Here is a 19,462-nt window from a genome sequence, read left to right as displayed (position 1 = left end):
AATATGTGTATTGCACCAAAACAGCTGGAGCATAGACGCCAGAAATACAGGACTCAAGTGCCAGGATTCAAAGAAAAGAACACGAGTGGGCAGGGACTTTCCAAATACAATGAGCATGTTGAAGGGCCTATACTGCCTATTTTCCGGACACAGAGAGTGATGTGCCTTCCACCAACAAAACCTGCCTTTCCTCTCCCACACAAACGGTACCCACGACACTGGTTACTTCATACATATGTATTCATTTATTGCATTGTCAGATCAGTCCGTTATAGATCTCTGCCCACTAGGCAACATGTTTAGAACCCTGTAAAAGCACGAGAAATAAAGCAATGCATTTTCATTAGCATGCAATGCGATATCGCATTATATCACTCTTTTGATGAGGGAAGACAACTGCTATCAAATCACGGACACACAGTCTGTTATCTGACTAATCTGTGAAATATACGTGACATTGCATAGTTTGCTGGCAAGTAATAAGCCTTTAACAGATTAAACTAATAGCAAAGAAAAGGAAGAGGTTTGGAAATTGGAGTACGGACCATAGGATTATGTAGTTTGAAACACCAATCGTATAAGTAGACATTAAATATAACATTTTACAAAATGTAAACGCAAAAAACGTAAATCAAACATCATTAACTGCGTTCCTCTGTGGACACCATAGCCTGTGTGTCTGCGAGATCGGATTTTTCCTGTGAAGAAGCATCTGAAAAGTGTCTGCTACATTTATATATACACATATGCACACGTACGTAAACGCACACCGACATATACGCAAGTATAACAATTCACAATCCATGCAAATAAAGTAGAATCGATATCTAAAATTACATACAAAGGCGGGTAACAGTTCTCAGATCAACAAACAAGTATTAGAAAGAGACTTGGAAAGATTACTTGTATGCAGTTAAATTTACAGCAACCCATGAACAAGATTATACATTTACATTATCAAACTGGTTACTTTTGATAAAGACTAGTTTTCAAAAACGGCATTGTCTATAGAAATAAGGGAGTTGAGCCTTCAATATTAGTTTTCAAAATATCTCAGTTTTGGAATCAATATCCGTACAAAAAATTAATGAGTCACACACAACTTGGATCAGATGAGGCAGACCCTACTCAGTAAATCTGTAAAACAGGCATTGTAAAAATATGAAACCCAGTTCCACAGCATCAAGACAGCAGATGCTGGCGTCAGAAGTGGGGCACAATGGCTTTGCTCTACATATGTTGCAATTTCCACAAATCCATTTCAACAACTACCATTTAACCAAATGTCAAAAAAGGAGCAACATGTTAAACATGTTCAGTAGTAAAATACGTTATTGTATTTGTTTTATACAAAACCGCGCAATACGAGCAATGGATTTTTGATAAAAATAGTAAAACAGATGCACAAATGATGCATCAGAGCTATTCAACCCCATATCAATTCGGGAATGTGAACGTGTTTAGCCGCTCTGAAAAGAGCTCACGTTAAATATCTGAATCAAAGATGAAACGCCGAAATACTCCCAACACCCACTCACACTTAGTCTGTTCATTGACTTACACAGCAAATCTTGGAGGAACCGCCATCTTTATTATACGGCAGTAGCCTATTTAAAAAATCATCACTACCTCAAAAACTACACACGTTTGTTTTCATACCTTTAAAAGATGTCTCACCTTCCCTAATTAAGGCAAAGGAAATGAATCATCAATGGTATAACGAGATGGCCAAGTCTGCATACAGCAGAGGTTATTTCAGAAAAACCCAGTGTTTGGCAAATGTATCTAATTGAAGAATTTTGTTTTTGATGGAAATTAAATCAGCAAATGAATAGGCCAAGAATTAAAGCATGCACTGAATTTTGGACAAAGCAGTCAAGCCATGTCAAAACTCAGAAACACATTCTACACAATCGTCTTTTGCAAGGGCAACATTGGCAGCAAAGAATAAAATGGAGTTTTCCCCAATTCTTCTAATAATGTAAATTATGCTGATGCTTGCTGGGAGTATCAGCAGCCCACGTTGTATTTATTACAAAGTTAAAAGAATTTGTAACTAGAGTGCATTTTACACGCACTGCGACAGGCCATACATAGTTTGCCTGCTTGGAGACTAATGGTGAAACCAAGTACTCTGTTTAGAATTGATCGGTAACATTTTATATATGGCTGGTACTCTAATCTCACAAGCCTAACCCGGCTCCTTCAACTAAGGTATGAGGTGGCTCTAACAGTGTTAGTTGCTTCATGCCCGACAACACATTTGGAAGGACCTGGTGGGGTTGAGAGTCCAGACATCTATATAACATCGAGCTGAAAGAATGCACTCGTTATTTCACATTTTCTATTAACACGTAGAACTACATTGCATGCTTGCACCGTGCCCATTGCATTGGCCATATATTCGTAAACACAACCATTTCTAGTTAAAGTAAAAGGGTCCATATTTTCTACATGAGCAATAGATGCTAATATGTCAAGAGTAACAATGTCAGGTTTCGGAGACTCAGAATGTAAATCAATATAAAACGTACTTGCTTCCATCTTTAGAAACGTGAACTTGGATTATGTTTAAACGGTTAAAAATCAAGGAGACAAATCATCTTTTAAAACTAAAAAAAAAAATTAAAAAAAAGAAATCACAAAAGGGAAAACTGCCCTTATACACACCACAAATGCAGAGTAGCTGCCTCCTACATGATATCCCAAAGCGCATCACACTTACCAAGGCATACAGGCAGCATACAGCCCCACCCAAACGATGCTGAACACTGGGGTGCGGCACCGCGCATAGCACCAGTCTGCACTGCAATCAGTCTCACTCATACTGCATCAAATGTACAACGCCCACCAGGAAAAGCCCCATTTACTCCAGTGATTAAAAAAACACTTTTTTGAAAACACAGACGATATCCCCTACCTGTAGATCGCAAGTTCTTGGAATCGCGAACCTGTTCTACATGGGAATCCTTCCTCTCCTTGGAAGCATGGTTTAGGAGCCTGCAACACGCAGCTCTTAAGTTAGATACACCTATGCATGTCCGCAGCAGTGATGGCTCTAGGATGGCAGAGAGGGCGAGGCCGCCCCCTCTCAGGCGAGCATCGTTGCAGGCAATGTATACTGCTACATTTTCTGCGCGGAGGCATTTCGCTTCTATAACGCAAGCCACAAACCAGCCTGAAGACGGCCACCGATGGGAGTAAGCGCTTATAGGTTACAGAGCATATTTGATTGTTAACGGACTGTACCATGCTGCATGCCTTTCAGGGGTGGCATCGTGCAAGCACTTCAATATCTTGCATACTTCCTCCTCTTTTGCTGCGGCAATTATCTTGATCTGAATTTTTGATGACTTCCGACATCCTGCACAGTTAACTATCATTTTATCTGTCATGTCTTGTTAAAGCGAAAAAGGCATTAACTGCCTAGTGATTCATGGCTGCTGGGCAAGCACCAGCTAAAGTGTCGTTCCCTTAAAAGCAGCAGCAAGACTTCGCACCGTTCCGCGTGGGGGTGGGGTTGGTGGGCGGGTGGGGATATTTTTAAATACGCCACATCGGTTCTAGCATTTCGATCCATTTTGTGCGGGAAGATGATGATGCTTACATTGTCACACATTTAAGCAAATAAAAATGCATCTTTCTATAATGACCAAAGTTAATAAAATATTTTGCAATTATTTAAAATGAACACCAGGTAGCGGGAACATAACATTTTTGTATCCATACATGGACACACAGACTCATTTCACGTTAAAGGGAACCACGTCTACTGCAGCATTTAATCTTCAAACAAATGTATAGAAAATATATGAGACAGGACCATAAGAAAGCAGGTCCCACGAGAAAGCACACTAACAGTATTAGCTTCTACTTTGACAAACATTATGTGCAAATAATATTTCTACAGCTATTTTGCCTGAAATAAATGATTTACGGAGGCGGATCAGATCTTCAAATTAAACATCATGTACACATCTGTGCCAGTGGACGACTACCAAAACCAAGCCCACGCATAGGGCCAGTCGCCCGGTGACAGCAACGTCCGTCGGTTCGTCGCAGCACGAGGATGGCGGCAGAATTAAGAGAAAACTCTAGAAACTGACGAACTCGGCTTTCAAAAATATGAGAATGGTTCTCTATAGGGAGGGGGAGCGAATAAAAGGAAGACAAAACATAGGAAGGCCACTCAAGTTATGTCGTGGTGCTCCATACTGCATAGATAAGTGGGAAATCGGACACTTTTACTATCTAAAAGGGCAAATACAAAAAAAAAAATATACGGAGTAATACACCCATGCAGCAGCCCTTCAACTGGAGGACATTTCATTGCCTTGTTTCTGGTGTTTAAAGGGAGTCAAATAGGGAGAATAACGGTTGGGGAAAATGGGGGTTAGAACGAGAGATGTCCGACATGACACACAATCACCCTCGCTCCCACTGTGCTGTAGGTTGCTGCCCCAGAATTTCAACTAATCTTGTTCCTCTGAGGAAACTCTCTGTCCATGGTATGAATCCTGCAGGTCAAGAGGAAGGCGATTTTGCCCTGTATGCATTACCTGTGTACATAATACCTGTCAGACCAAGCCTTCAGAAAGGTCCCCTGGACGGACTTGGGGCCTCAGATGGGCATTGTGGTCAGATCTACACTTTGTTGTTGTCCATGAAACTGTTGGTACAGCCAAGAAATCCCTCCTTAAGCACATGGCAAGAGACAGAAACGAGATCCTGGACCAAAGATGATGTCAAGTGGGATTAAGTGTCAATAGAACACTTCACAGGATGCATAGGATGCCCTCGTGGGCGGCACCACCATGGCTTCCCTGAAAGTGTCCCCAACGACTGAACTAATCATTGACACAAGTCCATACGGTCTTGGTGCAATACAGCTACAGGATGAGAGCAATGTTTGCACAGTCTTGATTGCATACAGTATCTGTACCCGTAAACTGAAACATCATCTCGATGAGACACAATGTCTCTACTAGAGACGTCTGCTTTGTTATCCCTCCATCCCCAATATCCCTAAAAAGTAATTAACTGTAACTTACCATTTCAGTTTTTTCGTATTAGGACTACATTCCACAATTGAGCATCGAATTTCCCTATAGAACCTGCTCCGAAATATCTGGTGAATCCGGCGGGAGCCCGAGGTGTGGTGTCCAGTATGTAGGGTCAGGTGCAAGGTACAACTCTAGGGGTGGAACACATATGCAGGAGGGAATGGGAAGTCGATGTGCGGTGGGATTTGGTTCCACGGCTGTAAGTACACTCCAAGAGTGGCATTAAAGACGAGGTATAAACTGATCCAACACAAATGACTGCATCCTGTGTACCCAACACCATCTCGACAGAGTCATTTTGATAAGTCTGTTGATGTAGATGCCCCAGATGTAAAGAGCCTGTGGCAGGGTTTATACATATGTTGTGGGCCCACCCCAAACTAACAAGAGTGTGCAATCAAGTGCTGGCCAGATGCTGCAGGTGGATATTCCCACATAGATTTTGTGTTGTATGTTTGGATGGTTTCCCGGATTGGGTAAAGTGCAAGTAAACTACTCTCCATTTCCTTGCTGATGGCTAAGAGGTGCATTTTGATGTCGTGGTCCAAACAGGAACCACGTAAGGTGGATAGATGGCTGACTGACGTGACCTGGTGCAACAATATAGAAACTGAATTTTGTAAGCTGGCACCTGCGAGTTCTAGACCTGACCCACTGATATATGGGAACCGTTCACAGATTCCCTGAGTCATATGCAGCCACCTGAAGATGTGGAAGGTACAGGCTGAGTGGGCACCTTTGGGAATTATTTGTGGCCGTTTACTGTGGGGGATGTTCTTATTTTGACATATGTATATTGTTCACTGGGTAGAATGTAGCCGATGGAAAACAGTGATCGTGGTGGACCCATGGCCCCAAGCGATGTTGTATGCCCTCTGCTCTTCTCTTAAACATTTATCAATGTATGTACTCTTATTTTTATTTTATTTTTGCTAAGCTTTACCCAAATGCATTTTGTGCTGGTAATATTTGTTTTGGATGTGAACCAATTTAAATAAAGTGTAACTGCAAACTTCCCTGCTCTCAACGGTGTGGTAATAGGCAAAAACTACTCTGCCTCGGCACAAGTTTCTGCCCGGGCCTAACAGAAGAAGTGGCGTCACTGCTACCTAGGCACCATTCACAGTCTCAATGTTCATATAAGAAATGATCTGGACCAGTGATCAAGGACAACTAATATCACGTAGATGGAAGGATTTTTAAGTCCATAATAAACACCAGAGAGCGCCTGCTCAACAATCCTTTCAGGTGTAGGACCAGTACACATTGTCAGTCTCCTATGAACGGTTGGTATCATGAGACTGGTGAATTGTAGTAATCCTATCAGTTTTCAAGGCAGTGAATCTAGCAGAAATCGGGCAACAAGGGATGTCTAAAACAAAAGCTTGTGTTGGACAGAAGGTCTGGTATCCTAACCTGAAAAGCAATGATGAGGTTGCAGTAGAGGGTTGCCCAACCTGGCAAACCAGTCCAACAGCTTCTAAAGCACCCAACCTCCACGTAATGACATTGATAGATAATGAATGTCGACTTCGGAACATTGCTGTCAGGCCAACAATTTTAGTGTTGCTAGATGTATTTATTTAGTCATTTATATAGCGCACATAACCCAGAGGCATCTCAGCGCTTTAGCTTAAGAGATTGGTTACATTTGGAACTTATTGCATGAGGTTACATTCATGTGCAGTCCAGCGCAGTTGTAGCAGGTTACATCATTAACTAACATTATTTACAAATCTACTAGCACCGTGATTCGTTATACAAGTTACGTATGTTACTGACAACAGGGTATACAGGCAGTAGTTGAGCAGTGATATTTTTATCATCCTATAGGAACCCTAAACTTTAGTTAGTCGTGGCCTTGGGTGAACCAGGTTTTAAGGCCTTTGCGGAAGGACCATAACGATGGGTCAGTCCTTAATGCTAGGGGCATGGAGTTCCATAATTTGGCGGCAGACATTGGGAAGCTAACGCCACCCGCTTTCTGTCTGTTAAATCTAGGTATACCAACTAGACTGGCATAGGTGGATCTGGTTGGTCTGTTAAACTGGGTTTTTGGTATTTGGTTGACTAGGTATGCTGGGGCATTGCTAGAGAGGCATTTGTGTGTCAGTGAAAGGATTTTGAATTTAATCCGATCTCTGACAGGGAGCCAGTGGATGTTGCGTCTGTTGACTTGATATGTTTGGGTATGTTGAGTGCACCTCTAATGGCATTGATTTGCACATCTTGTAATTTACTCATGTTTCGGGCATTTGAGGCTGCAAACAGGGAGTTGCAGAAATCAATCCTGGATAGGATAAGTGCTCTTGCCAGCGTGATGCAGTTGTCAGGAGATAAGAAAGGTCTGCAGGCTCGGATTAGTTTGGCGGTGTAGGCTGCCGAGGAGACTATAGCATTAACTTGTCTTGTTAGGGTAAGTGCAGAGTCAATGTAGGCGCCTAAAGGTTTTATCTCCTTGGCTACATTTATGATGTTGCCATCAATGTTGAAGAATTTGTAGAGCTGGGGTAGTTTGCTTAGTTTGGGATGGCTACCAATGATGAGTAATTCAGTTTCCTCATCATTGAGGCATAACTCATTCAGTGCCATCCATGTTGTTTGGTGAGGTAAATTTTGTTTAGTATGTTAGAGTCGGCGTCATATGCCCCTGTGATGGTTAGGAGTATTTGGATGTCGTCCGCATAATTTGTATACACGACACCCAATTTGTCTAGACTGTCAAAAAGAGGCTTGCTGAATACATTGATAATGGAGGTGAAAAGCAAGAGCATTCGGACAGTCCACAGGAGACTGGGGCTGGGTCTGCTGCTGAGGATGCAGAGAAGACTTGTGAGGTTAGAGAGGAAGGATTCAATCTAATCGATGGTTTTGGGTGAGAATTGAGCAGTTGAAGCCAGATGTTGGCATAGGATTTTGTGGTTGACCAAGTCAAAAGCTGCTGATAGGTCGAAAAGAAGGATAATCACTAGGTCCCCTCTGTCCTTGATTTGGTACATTTGGATTTTGAGGTCCAAAAGTGCAGTTTCCGTCACGTGGCCAGGGCGGAAGCCTGACAGTCTAAGGCCTAAGATGTTATTAGATTCCCAAAAGGTTTGTATCTTCAAGTAGGCTACTCGGTCTAGTATTTTCAAGAGGAATGGCAGCGTGGTGATAGGTCGATAGGTTAGTAGGGATGTTAGGGTCCAGGGTTGTTTTTTTAAGCAGTGGGAGTTCCGAAGCTTCTTTTAAATTGGCAGGCACTTTGCTGAAGGCGAATTAGTTATTGATTTGGGTGGTAATGAAGGGTGCAAGTTCATTGTCAGTCCTTTGTCAGGGTAGCTGGGCAAATGTCCCCTTGGCATCTTGAAGGCTTCAGCCCATTGAGAATTGTAATGCTTTCCGTTGTGTACACTGGTGTAAATTCGAATTTGTGTGCGACCTGCTGTGAAGTTGTAGGAAGGTTTACTGTAGAGGTGTCGTAGGTGAGTTTGTTTTTCTTTGTTTCAATTTTGCTCTGAAGAAGGGCGATTTGGTTTGCTAAGGCGTTTTGGACGTTACAGCACCACGGTTGATCCTTAATGCAGTGATCAGGGGTTGGGGCCGGTGATTTCAACTCCCTAAAGCTTGATTGGGCATTCTCAATTCTCTGGTTGTAGGAGTTCACTTTAGCTTTGATGGTTGCTTCTTTATATTCACAAGCAAAGGCGTAGAATAGAAGTGTGCCTTATTTGGAAGTGAAAGAGTTTTTTTCCAGTTGCATTCGGCTGATCTTTCTGCAGTGTGCAGTGTTCCAAGACTCGCTGAGAACCATGGGTTGGCGTGAGCTATAGGTTTTGATTTCTGAATGCTTAGTGGAGCTTTGTTGATGGCAGCTAGGACAGTTTGGTTATAGAAGGACACCATAGAGGTGGGATCAGGATTGGCTTGTGGAAGGCTAGTTATTGGTAGTAGGAGCGGCAACATATTATCAAGGTTGATGTTCTGCTGATTTCTTGATGGTGTTGAGGCGAGTAGGCTGGGTTTGACGTGTCTGATGATTATTGCAGTAGAAAAAATAATGACATTGGTCAGATCATGGGCAAGGGGTGTTTGCCAATATATTGGTGAAGCAGTTGATATCGGCAAGCCAATGAACAAGTTACTCTCTTACCTGGTAACGTTCTTTCGATGGGATGGTCCGACAACGTATTCCATATCTATGACAGTTATCACCACAGTTGTGCTGCTTCGGAAAATCTTTTGGCGTCTGCGTCCTGCATCGATGACGTCGATACGCTGTCCTCGAGGGCCTCTGTCGAGCTGACGTCACCGGATGTTATAAGTAGGACGCACAACGCCTGTAGCCTCAGTTGTAGTTTTTTCCCCAGAACGTGTGGCACCAATCTTCTGCCAGTATGACCACAGAAAGCCTTGCGGAAACGTAAGCTGCAATCGCATAAGAAATTCTGTAGCAGGGCAGGCAGGGAGGGAGCGATATGGAATAAGTCGTCGGACCATCCCATCGAAAGTACGTTACCAGGTAAGAGAGTAACTTGTTCTTCAAGGATATTGGGTCCTCCGACGTATTCCATATCTATGACAGACTCCCAAAGCAGTACCAACGTATGGAGGAGGGAAAAAGAATTTAGAATATAGAAATTTAGAATGCCCAATCAAATTGCAGAGTAAAGGACCGCCTTGCCAAAGGCCAGATCCTGCCCATGGAGGGAATCTAGGGAATAGTGACGTACAAAAGTATGGACCGAAGCCCAAGTGGCTGCTTCACAGATGTTACGAATAGGAACACCCCTCTGCAGGGCAGTAGAGGCAGCCATACCCTTAGTAGAATGGGCCCGTAGCCTACCGGAGGGTCCTTACCTGCCAAGCGGTAACGTTCAGAAACTGCCAAGATAATCCATCGAGACAAAGTCTGCTTAATAACAGCTTGACCTAAACGCCTTCCAGCATAACCTATAAAGAGCTGATCGTCCACTCTGACCCGGGACATGCGTGAAATGTAGAAACTTAAAGCTCTCCTAGGATCTAACCTATGGAGCCTCTCCTCGTCCTTACCAGGATGTGGAGGAGGATGAAATGCCGGAAGAATAACCTTCTGGCTTAAATGAAATTACGACACCACTTTCGGAAGAAAGGACGGACGAACTAAGGACAACCCTGTCCTTATGAAACACAGTGACGGGTGGCTTAACTGAAAGTGCCTGTAACTCACTCACTCTGCGAGCGGAAGTGACTGCAACTAAAAATACAGTTTTAAGGGTCAAGAGTCTGAAAGGACAAGAATATAAAGGCTCAAATGGAGCACCCATTAGAAACTTAAGAACAAGGTTCAAATCCCAACCGGGCACCTGGAAAGGTGATGGAGGGAACACATTAGTGAGCCCTTTCAGAAACTGAGAAATTAAAGGGATTTTAAAATCAGAACACTTCTCAGACGAGTGCTTAAATATAGACAGCGCCGCCAGGTAACCTTTAATGGTACCCACTTGCAGGCCCGTGTGGGCCAAAGAAAACAAAAAAGACAGAACTACAGGAATGTCACATGAAAAAGGAACCACATTCTTAACCCTGCACCAGTCGCAGAACTTTCTCCAACGGCAACGGTACAGGGACTTTGTTGCCGGCCGTCTGGCCGAAAGCAACACCTCCATCACGTCTTCAGGGAGGTCCAAATCCTTATACCTCAACCTTTCAGAAGCCAAGCGTGAAGGTTGAGGTATCTCACCTATGGATGGAGAACCTGACCCCCCCCTCCCATGAGAGCAGATCGTCTCGGTAGGGAAGACGACATGGAGGGCAGATGGACAAGTTGAGAAGGTCCGGGTACCACGTCCTAGGGCCCATGCCCGAGCAATGAGGATCATCCGGGAACTGAACCTCTGTAACCTCCGAAGCACTTGCGGGATGACGGGGACTGGAGGAAACGCGTACAGCAGTGGGAAGGACCACTCCACCATGAACACGTCTCCTAAGGCTCCTCTTGGAGGAAATTCCCGCGAGCAGAACATTTCGCACTTCCGGTTGACACTGGAGGCGAAGAGATCCACTTGAGGGATCCCCCAAAGGGCGAAGATCTCCAGGAGCATCTCATCAACTCCCACTCGTGAGAGATCACGCTCTGCCTGCTCAGAGCGTCCGCCGTCTCGTTTTCGTCTCCAGCCAGATGAACTGCTGAGACCGAAACTTCCTGCTGGATGGCCCAGAACCACAGCTGCATCGCCTCCCTGCACAGAGGAAGTGACCCTGCCCCCCCCTTTTTGTTGAGGTAGTGCATGGCCACTGTGTTGTCCGTCAGAATCAGGACATTCTTTCCTCGCACAGTCGGCAGAAAAGCCTTCAGGGCAAGCCTGACGGCCCTCAGCTCCAACAGATTGATATGGAGGCTGGACTCCAACTGAGACCAACGACCCCTGACTCAACTCGTTGGCATGATCTCCCCATCCCGTGAGGGATGCGTCCGTCACGATCGTCACCTCCGGCCAGGGTAGCCAAAATGGAGCCCCCCTCATCAGATTGCCTTTGTCGGCCCACCACAGAAGGTCCTGGGCGACCGAGGGCAGCACCTGAACGGGGTCCGACATCCTGCCGGAGGACTGTGACCACTGCATCTTGTGAGCCCACTGCAAAGAGCTCATCTGCAGTCGAGCCTCTGGCACCAGAAGAATGCAGGATGCCATGAAGCCAAGCAACCTCAAGAACTCGAATGCCGGGAGGTTCTGAGCATGTTGAAACTTGTGTACCATCTGCTGAATGTGAAGAGCCCTCAGCTGGTTAGGAAAACAATGCCCCAGGGAAGTGTCGAGCAATGCTCCGATGTACAGGAGCCGCTGAGTTGGCGTCAAGTGGGACTTCTTTAAGTTGAGGGAGAAGCCCAGCTTGTGAAGGGAGTGGCAGGTGACGGACAGATGATCCAGGACTTGCTCGGGAGAGCGCATCTTGATCAACCAATCGTCCAGGTAGGGGTAGATGTGAATCCCCCTTTACTGAGATACGCTGCCACCACAACCATGAGCTCGTGGCGGAGGTCAATCCGAACGGCAGGACCCAAAACTGAAAGTGCGAGTCGCCAACCGCATACCTCAGGTGGTACTTGTGCTTGGGATGGATCGGCACATGAAAGTATGCGTCCTTGAGGTCGAGAGACACCAACCAGTCCTGAAGTTGAAGGGCCTGGAGGACTTTAGGGAGAGTAACCATCTTGAACTTGTCCTTCCTGAGGAGCTTGTTCAAACCGCACAAGTCCATGATGGGTCTCAATCCCCCGTCTTTCTTTGAAATCCAAAAATAAGGGGAATACCATCCCTTGTTCCTCTCCGCTACAGGCACCAGTTCTATGGCACCTTTCTCCAGCAGGGCTTGTATTTCCTGTGCAAGGAGCGGATCCGGACTCTTCAAAGAGAGATTCTCTGGTGGATTGTCGTGCGGCCTCTGCCTAAAGGGAAGACAGTAGCCGTGGGCTATGGTCTCTAGAACCCACACATCTGAAGCAATTACACGCCATTCTACAAGATGCTGCGCCAGCCTTCCCCCCAACCGGCGAACCATGGGACATGGCCTCATGACTGAGCTGAAGCGGCTGCGGCAGTGCCTGAGGGCAAAGAGGCAACTGCCAGAGTGGCCTTGGGACCTCAAGTACCCTGTTTTCCACCTCTGGTACTCCTACGGTGGCCCCTTTGACTTGCAGCTCCTCTCGATTTACTAAAGGATGAGTAATAACAAAAAGGAACCTCCCCTCCATTGCTATCCCCTAGGAGGAAAAGGTGGAGGTTGGCGAACTGCAGCGCTCAACGACTTCGCTGCAGATTTTGAAGTCTGCAACCTGTCAAGACTCTCGTCAGCCTTGCTGCCAAAAAGATGTTCACCATCAAAGGGCATGTTGAGGAGCCAGGCTTGCACATCAGGAGCAAACCCCGACTTAGGCAACCACGCAAACCTGCGTATTACGGTGCTCGCCGCCATGGACTGGCTGACACAATCTGCCATGTCCAGACCCGACTGAACTGACTCTCACATGGCATCCTTGCCATCCTGTATAATAGCAAGAAAACCATCCTGTTCCTCCCCTTCAGGAATATGTTCAACCGCTAAGGAAATACAGTTCCAGAGTGTGCGTGAAACGTGACAAGGCACACACTGAATGGCTGGCCTGAAGAGCCATACCCCCTGAAGAAAACACTTTCTTCGCCCAGCCATAAAAACGCTTGTTGTCCCCATCAGGAGGGATGGATGGATACGACGCCTATTCTGCTGGGGCCGTAGCCGCCTGCACCACCAAACTCTCCGGAGTGGGGTGCGTGGTCAAGTAGCAGGGGTCACTACTGGCTGGGCGGTATTTTCACAGCAAATACTTGCCCATTGCCGGGAGACTCTCCAGAGCATTCCAAGCCGCTGCCACCCTTCTTTGCAGAGCCATATTGAATGGCAGTACCGGGCCAGTTGGTGGACCTTGGTCGAGGATATCCATCAGGTCATCCTGCAGAAAATCCACTGGTGGCGCAGACCACCCCCAAGTAATCCGTGGCCCGCGACATAAGGCGCCGGTACGAGGACTCGGCATGGGTGCCAGGCTCAGGCCTACAGAACTCCACCTCCGGAGAGGTGTCCAGACCACTGGCGTCGTGCAGCGACTGACGCAGGTCTTCAATCTGGCTATGACCAGAAATAATCTCATCTGGTACCGTGTCAGGAACCAACCCATCCACAGAACCCTCATCCACCTCAGAAATATAATCCAGAGGCTGGAAAGTGGGCACAGAATAAGGGATAAAGAAATGTTTTGCCCTGGCCAGAGCCTTTCTATGGGGTTCAGCCGTGCCACGGGGTACCTCCGACAAAACAGCCTCGAAAGGGGTTGAGGGCGTCGATGGAATCGGCATCGACGTCGAGTGCGGCACCGACAGCTTCGACACAGTCCTCGAGGGCGGAGCCCCGAGTGTGTCCTTCGACAGCCTGGGCGCCGATGGCGTCGACTTCCTTGGAGGCGGAGCCTCGAGAGAGTCCCTCGACAACCTCGGCGCCAAAGGCGTCGACGTTGTCTTTTTCGAAGACTTCACAGGTTCTGATGGTCTCGAGGGCGTCGAGGACCGGGACCGAGAACGGGCATAACTAGAACGATTCCCCTTGTCCGAGCGGGACCTCTCCCACGAATCGTACCGACCACCCGAGCCCGAAGGCGTACGAGCGGTGTCTCTAGTACGGTCACAGCCGGCTCCTCTCTGAGGCGCGGACGGACCGGAGCCCTGCGATTCAAAAATTGCCAACATCTCCTTACGGAAGGAAGCCCATTCCTCAGGAGTCGAATGCTTGGTGGGACAAGCAACCCGTCGACGGGCGACGTCCTCAGAAGAGGTGTAACGCTCACCTGATTCCCATGGGGGCGTCGATCGGAAATGGACTGCTAAGGTCTCCACCAGCGTTATTCGTAGTGCAGAGACTGCTGACTGGACCGGCCTTCCTAGCTTCGTCTGCTTGATTCGTAAAAGTAGTTTCCTAAAAGCAGGAGGAGGGGAATTAGCCACCCAGTGGATGCAAGGAAACACTTGTTTAATTCGTTCCCTCTAAGCACCCCGATATTCCCCTTTTGTTGTCTCACCTTATTGTTTGTAATGATTAGCACTCCATCCTGCACCGAGCGCAGGGGGCACGTAGAATCCCAGTTGCTTCACTGGTTTGAAGATGTTGGGCGAGTTCCAGACGTGTTGGACTCCGTGGTAAATGGCTAGGAGCCATAAGTATAATGTCTATAGAGTTCAATTGTCTGCTATTAACTCGTTTTTATCCCTTTTGTATTGCAGCTTAATCCGAGAAGAGTTTACCTGAAGTGCTGCAGGTTGCGCGTGGTTAAGTCTGTATTGCCCAGCATTGTCCGGTAAAAGCGAAATAAATGTCTTTAACAAGTGTTCTTTCCTCCCACAGGTGCGGCGTTAAAGAGGTGGAACGCCAATGAAAGATGCCTATGGGAGCGGTAACTCTGGTGAGTATAATATGTTTGCTTTGATTGTCTTGGTTATCACCCGGCTCACCTTGTTCTCTTTGTCCCTTCCAGGTTCCACGGATGCCGTGATGAAATGATGGCTGCAGCGCTGAACCGGGAAGGTGCAGACTGTTAAGTAGGGCGCGGCACGCCTGCTAGCGATGCAATGCTTCTATTTTCCGACGTGTCTTTTCCAATTCTGAAGTGCGGCAAATTCGGGAACAGATGAAGATTAAAAGGTAAGTTCTTGTTCTTAGTTCTCTTTCTTCTAGGATGGTGTCCAGGTTCGAGGCGGGCATGGCAGAGGACTGGATGCTGCAGGCACGGTGAGCGTCACGCTGCTGAAGTGCAGAATAACGCGAAGCATGGGCTGCTGTTCGGGCGTGGTTTAAATAGCCTGCAAATTAGTCCCAGGTAAGAAGTTCCCCAGAACCACACCCGAGTAAAAAATAATCCCTGTAATAAAATAGTCCCATCCAGGCCTCACGTGGGCTTTGATTCATTTGCAGCATGGTCTGCAGGAGGTAAGTAATGTTTATAAGCCTGGCGCCTATGGCGCCAGGACTGATGTCTATTATGAGCCTGGTGCTTAAGGCGCCAGGACTGAACCCAGATAACCCCCAGCCGGGGCTGCTGAGGTCTCAATACATGTCTGGATGCCTGCTCCCGAGGCTGCTGGGCTGACAAGAGGACCGGGAAGGCGACCGATGACGGTGCTTCCATGAGTGTCTCGAAGAGGCAGAGGAATGACGGGACCTACTCCGGGCCGGAGACCTCCCGGATCGACGACGATGACGCGGAGAGTCGCCCCTCGAATCGTCTGTCGAAAGCCCAGAGGACCTCGGCTTCCGAGTCTTGGCCACCTTACCTACAGAAAGCTTCTTCTTACGTTCCCGCAAGGCCTTCGAAGTAAGTGACTGGCATTCCACACAGTCATCCGTGTCGTGGGCCTCCCCGAGACACCAAAGGCAAGCGTTGTGCGTGTCCATTAGCGACATCTTGGACCTGCAGTCCCGACACTTTTTAAAACCCAGCCGCGGGGTAGAAGATGAAGACATGACGAACTTCACAAAACAAACAGGTTAGAGGAACCGAACGAACAGAACTCAGAAGAGTCGAGGCGCGCCGAAATCTCCGAAGCGAACACGTTCGCGGAAAAAAACAGAACTGAGGCTACGGGCGTCGTGCGTCCTACTTATAACATCCGGTGACGTCGGCTCGACGGAGGGCCTCGAGGACAGCGTATCGACGTCATCGACGCAGGACGCAGACGCCGAAGGATTTTCCGAAGCAGCACAGGTGTGGTGATTACGGTCATAGATATGGAATACGTCGGAGGACCCAATCCCCTCGATATGATATATTTTATTTATATTGCGCTCATACACACGTGTTTCGAAGTGCGACCAAGCAAAACGGAAGGGGAACAAGGGAGAACAAAACAGCGATCTTACTAGGGCCAGGGACATTAAGAACGCACAAGTGCAAGGAAAATGGAAAAAGGGCAAAGCGCGTGGAAGGGGGAGAAGTGGAAACTGCGGAATAGAGGAGTGAACAGAATAAATAATAACTGCAATAAATAAATGAATAAAGGCAGTGAAAAGTGGTAGTGCAGCCAGCAAGTGGCAAGTGCATGATTAGTCAGATGGGGTAAATCTGATAAGTGCAAATCTGATAAGTGCAGAAGAAGAGTGGGGGCTGTATGGGTACAGATATAGATCCCAGTGCAAGGGGAGGCCCGGAGGCCATGGAGGAGGGAGGCAGTGTGAGCAGGTATCTGGGCCTGAAGGACAAAGGGTGGCCAGGTGCACAGTGCCGAGAAAGTAAACATATCAGCAGAGGAGAAGAGGGGCAAAGGCAGAAGCGAAGAGGAAGGTCTTGAGGTGCTTCCGGAACCGGAGATGGTTCTCCTCAAGTTTCAAGGTGGCCCGAAGGCTGTTCCAAGGGGAGCAACCAGCTGAAGACCGAGATCTGCCCTCAGCTTGTTTCTTTGAAAAACGACTGACCCTGAGGGAGTTAGAAGTAGAGTAGCGAAGGGCTCGAGAGGGGAGGTATCTACAGTGGGACAGTTGAAGGTATTTTGGACCCTAGCCCCAGAACGTCTTGTGGACAATGCAGAGGGTTTTAAATGTAATCCTTGCATCCACTGGGAGACAATGAAGGGATTTCACAGCTGGAGAGATACGATCCCAGGGCTTGAGGACAAGTCTTGCAGTCCTGTTCTGGATAAGAAATAAAGGCCAGAGAGTGGAGGCAGGTAGATTTAGAAAGAGGCTGTTACAGTAGCCCAACCTACTGAGAACCAGACCTTGGGAGACCGTGAGCTTCTGAGGGAAGGAGAGGAAAGGCAGAGTACCTCTAAGGGGGTGCAGTGAGAAGTTTGACTTTTTAGAGACATCAGAGATGTATGCAAAGAAGGAAAGTGTGGAGTCAAAGAAGACCCTGAGATTCTTAGCCTCTCAGGTAGGGGTAGGCGGAGGGCCAAGGGAGGCCAGCCAGAGAGTGAGGGGAAAGGATGGTGAAGGTATACCAATGAGGAGGATCTCAGTCTTGTTGGCATTTAGATAAAGATCGTTGGCGGCACACCAATTTTGAATGGCGATTAGGCAATCAGAGATGAGGGAAGGAGAGGAGGTGTCTGAGGGAAGCCTGAAAATGAGTTGGGTGTCATCATCATAGCACTGGAAGTCTGAGCAGGAAATGGAAATGCAGTAGGTGGGAGTTGCCAGGTAAAGATTGAAAAGCCGGGGCCAGAGGTTAGACCCCTATGGAACACCACAGGTAGAGAGGCAGATAGAGGATAGAACGGCCCAAGTTGTACCTGGGAGGGTTGATCAGAGAGGAAAGAGGTCAGCCAGGCCAGAGCCGGATCTGTCATACCCAGGTTGTCACGGAGACGATTGAGCAGGATGGTATGGTTGACCTTGTCGATAGCAGAGGAGAGATCAAGTAGGACGAGGACGGAGTCAATGATAAAATCAAGGTTGGAGAGCAGGTCTTCACAGATGTTCAGGAGAGCAGCTTCAGTGCTTCTGGCAGCTCTGAATCCAGATTGGTGGTCATGGAGAGAGCCTACAGAGTCAGAATGAAGGTTAAACTGGGAGATGGGCAGCTTTTCCAGGAGCTTCCGCAAAAAGGGAGTAATGGAAATAGGGCGATAGTTAGCCGGACAAGAGGGATCCACTGTGGGTTTGAATGGTTACAGAAATTAGCAAGGGCAGCAAGGGCAGCAGCGAGGGTATCAATGTGGTCTTTAATGGTTTTAGAGGAACAGGGATGGGCCTGTTTTGATGAGGCTTTCATAGATCGAACTTGTCTAGCAACCTCATCCGGGGAGAAAAGAGGAAAGGAGGAGAAAGAGGGAGGGGGGTGGCTGATGGAGGGTCAGCAAGCAGGGATGGAGAGGGGGCGAAGGAGAGGGGGCGGAGGAGATGGTGGGCAAGGTGTCCTGGGTTTTGGAATTAAAGTGAGAGGCAAGAGCATTGCAAAGAGCCTGGGAGGCGAGAGGAGGGGTGGAGACTGCAGCAGGGTTGGCCAGCTCCTTACAGATTTTAAAGAGTTTGGCCGAGTTGTTGGATGCTGCAGAGATGCAGGCTTGAATGTGGCCGCTCTTCTTGGAGTGGACAACGAAAACGATGTTGCCTTTGGAGCAAGGGGCAGGGCAGTTTGTCAGAGGATGAGCAGGATGCCCTCCACTTCCTCTCAGCCGCCCTACACTTTTAAGTGTAGCTAGGTCAGAGTCATACCAGGAATTACACTTGGCTTTGGACTTCAAACTGATCCTCATGACAGGGGCAAGGACATCAAGAGTGGCAGAAATAGAGTAATAGAGCAGGAACAGGGCTGTGTCAGGGTGTGAGTCAGCCTGAGGTAGGGATGGGGGGGAGAAGGTGTCAGCGAAAGCCTCAATTGACATACGCTTCATGGGCCGGATGGCCGCGAAGGTGCGTGGCAATCTTGGGGAAGGCTTGGCTTGGGAGGAGGAGATGGACAGATGAGAAGAGCGGAGGCAGTCATCACTCCAGGAGAGAGGAGTGGTGAGGGGAGTAGAGAGTGGGAGGCCAGAGGAGATCAAGACATCAAGTGTGTGCCCAGCAGAGTGAGTCGGGCCAGAGGGGAGGATAAGAGCGCAGATGAGGAACAGAGAATCAAGATGGATGTTGATATCCTCAAAGAGGAGTAGTTGAGTGGTTGAGGACAGGAGGGAGAAGAGGTCTGCCCACTCAGAGAAAAAAAGAGGTGATTTGACCAGGGGGCCGGTAGAGTGTAGCAACAGTGAGAGAGTGGCTAGGAGAGAGAGAGAGCCTGCAGACAAGGCATTCGAAAGAAGAGTAAGTCCGACTGGCGATGATAGAGGCAGGAATCCACTCAGGGAAGATCAGGGCTACAACCCCTCCAGGGTGGTTGGATCTGGGGGCGGAGAGGATCTTGTAGCCGTCAGGGAGGG

At 47.7% G+C, this 19,462-nt stretch overlaps 1 protein-coding gene across 2 annotated transcripts in view; it reads right to left on the bottom strand.

Annotated features, from left to right (window-relative positions):
- Positions 1-19,462, bottom strand: part of NUP93 (nucleoporin 93) — a 1,186,812-nt gene that overhangs the window by 1,050,483 nt on the left and 116,867 nt on the right. Inside the window, exon 1 of one of the 2 annotated variants that reach the window (XM_069640334.1) lies at positions 2,921-3,237. The exons of the other annotated variant lie outside the window; for it this stretch is intronic. The gene's annotated coding sequence lies outside the window, so the exon portion shown is untranslated. Of the gene's footprint in view, positions 1-2,920; positions 3,238-19,462 lie in introns of those variants that run through there. 2 annotated transcript variants of the gene reach the window in all.

Source organism: Ambystoma mexicanum, chromosome 1q (assembly GCF_040938575.1).
Source record: "Ambystoma mexicanum isolate Mex_15411 chromosome 1q, UKY_AmexF1_1, whole genome shotgun sequence".
Taxonomy (NCBI): Eukaryota; Metazoa; Chordata; class Amphibia; order Caudata; family Ambystomatidae; genus Ambystoma; species Ambystoma mexicanum.
This window is presented reverse-complemented; position numbering and strand designations above follow the sequence as displayed.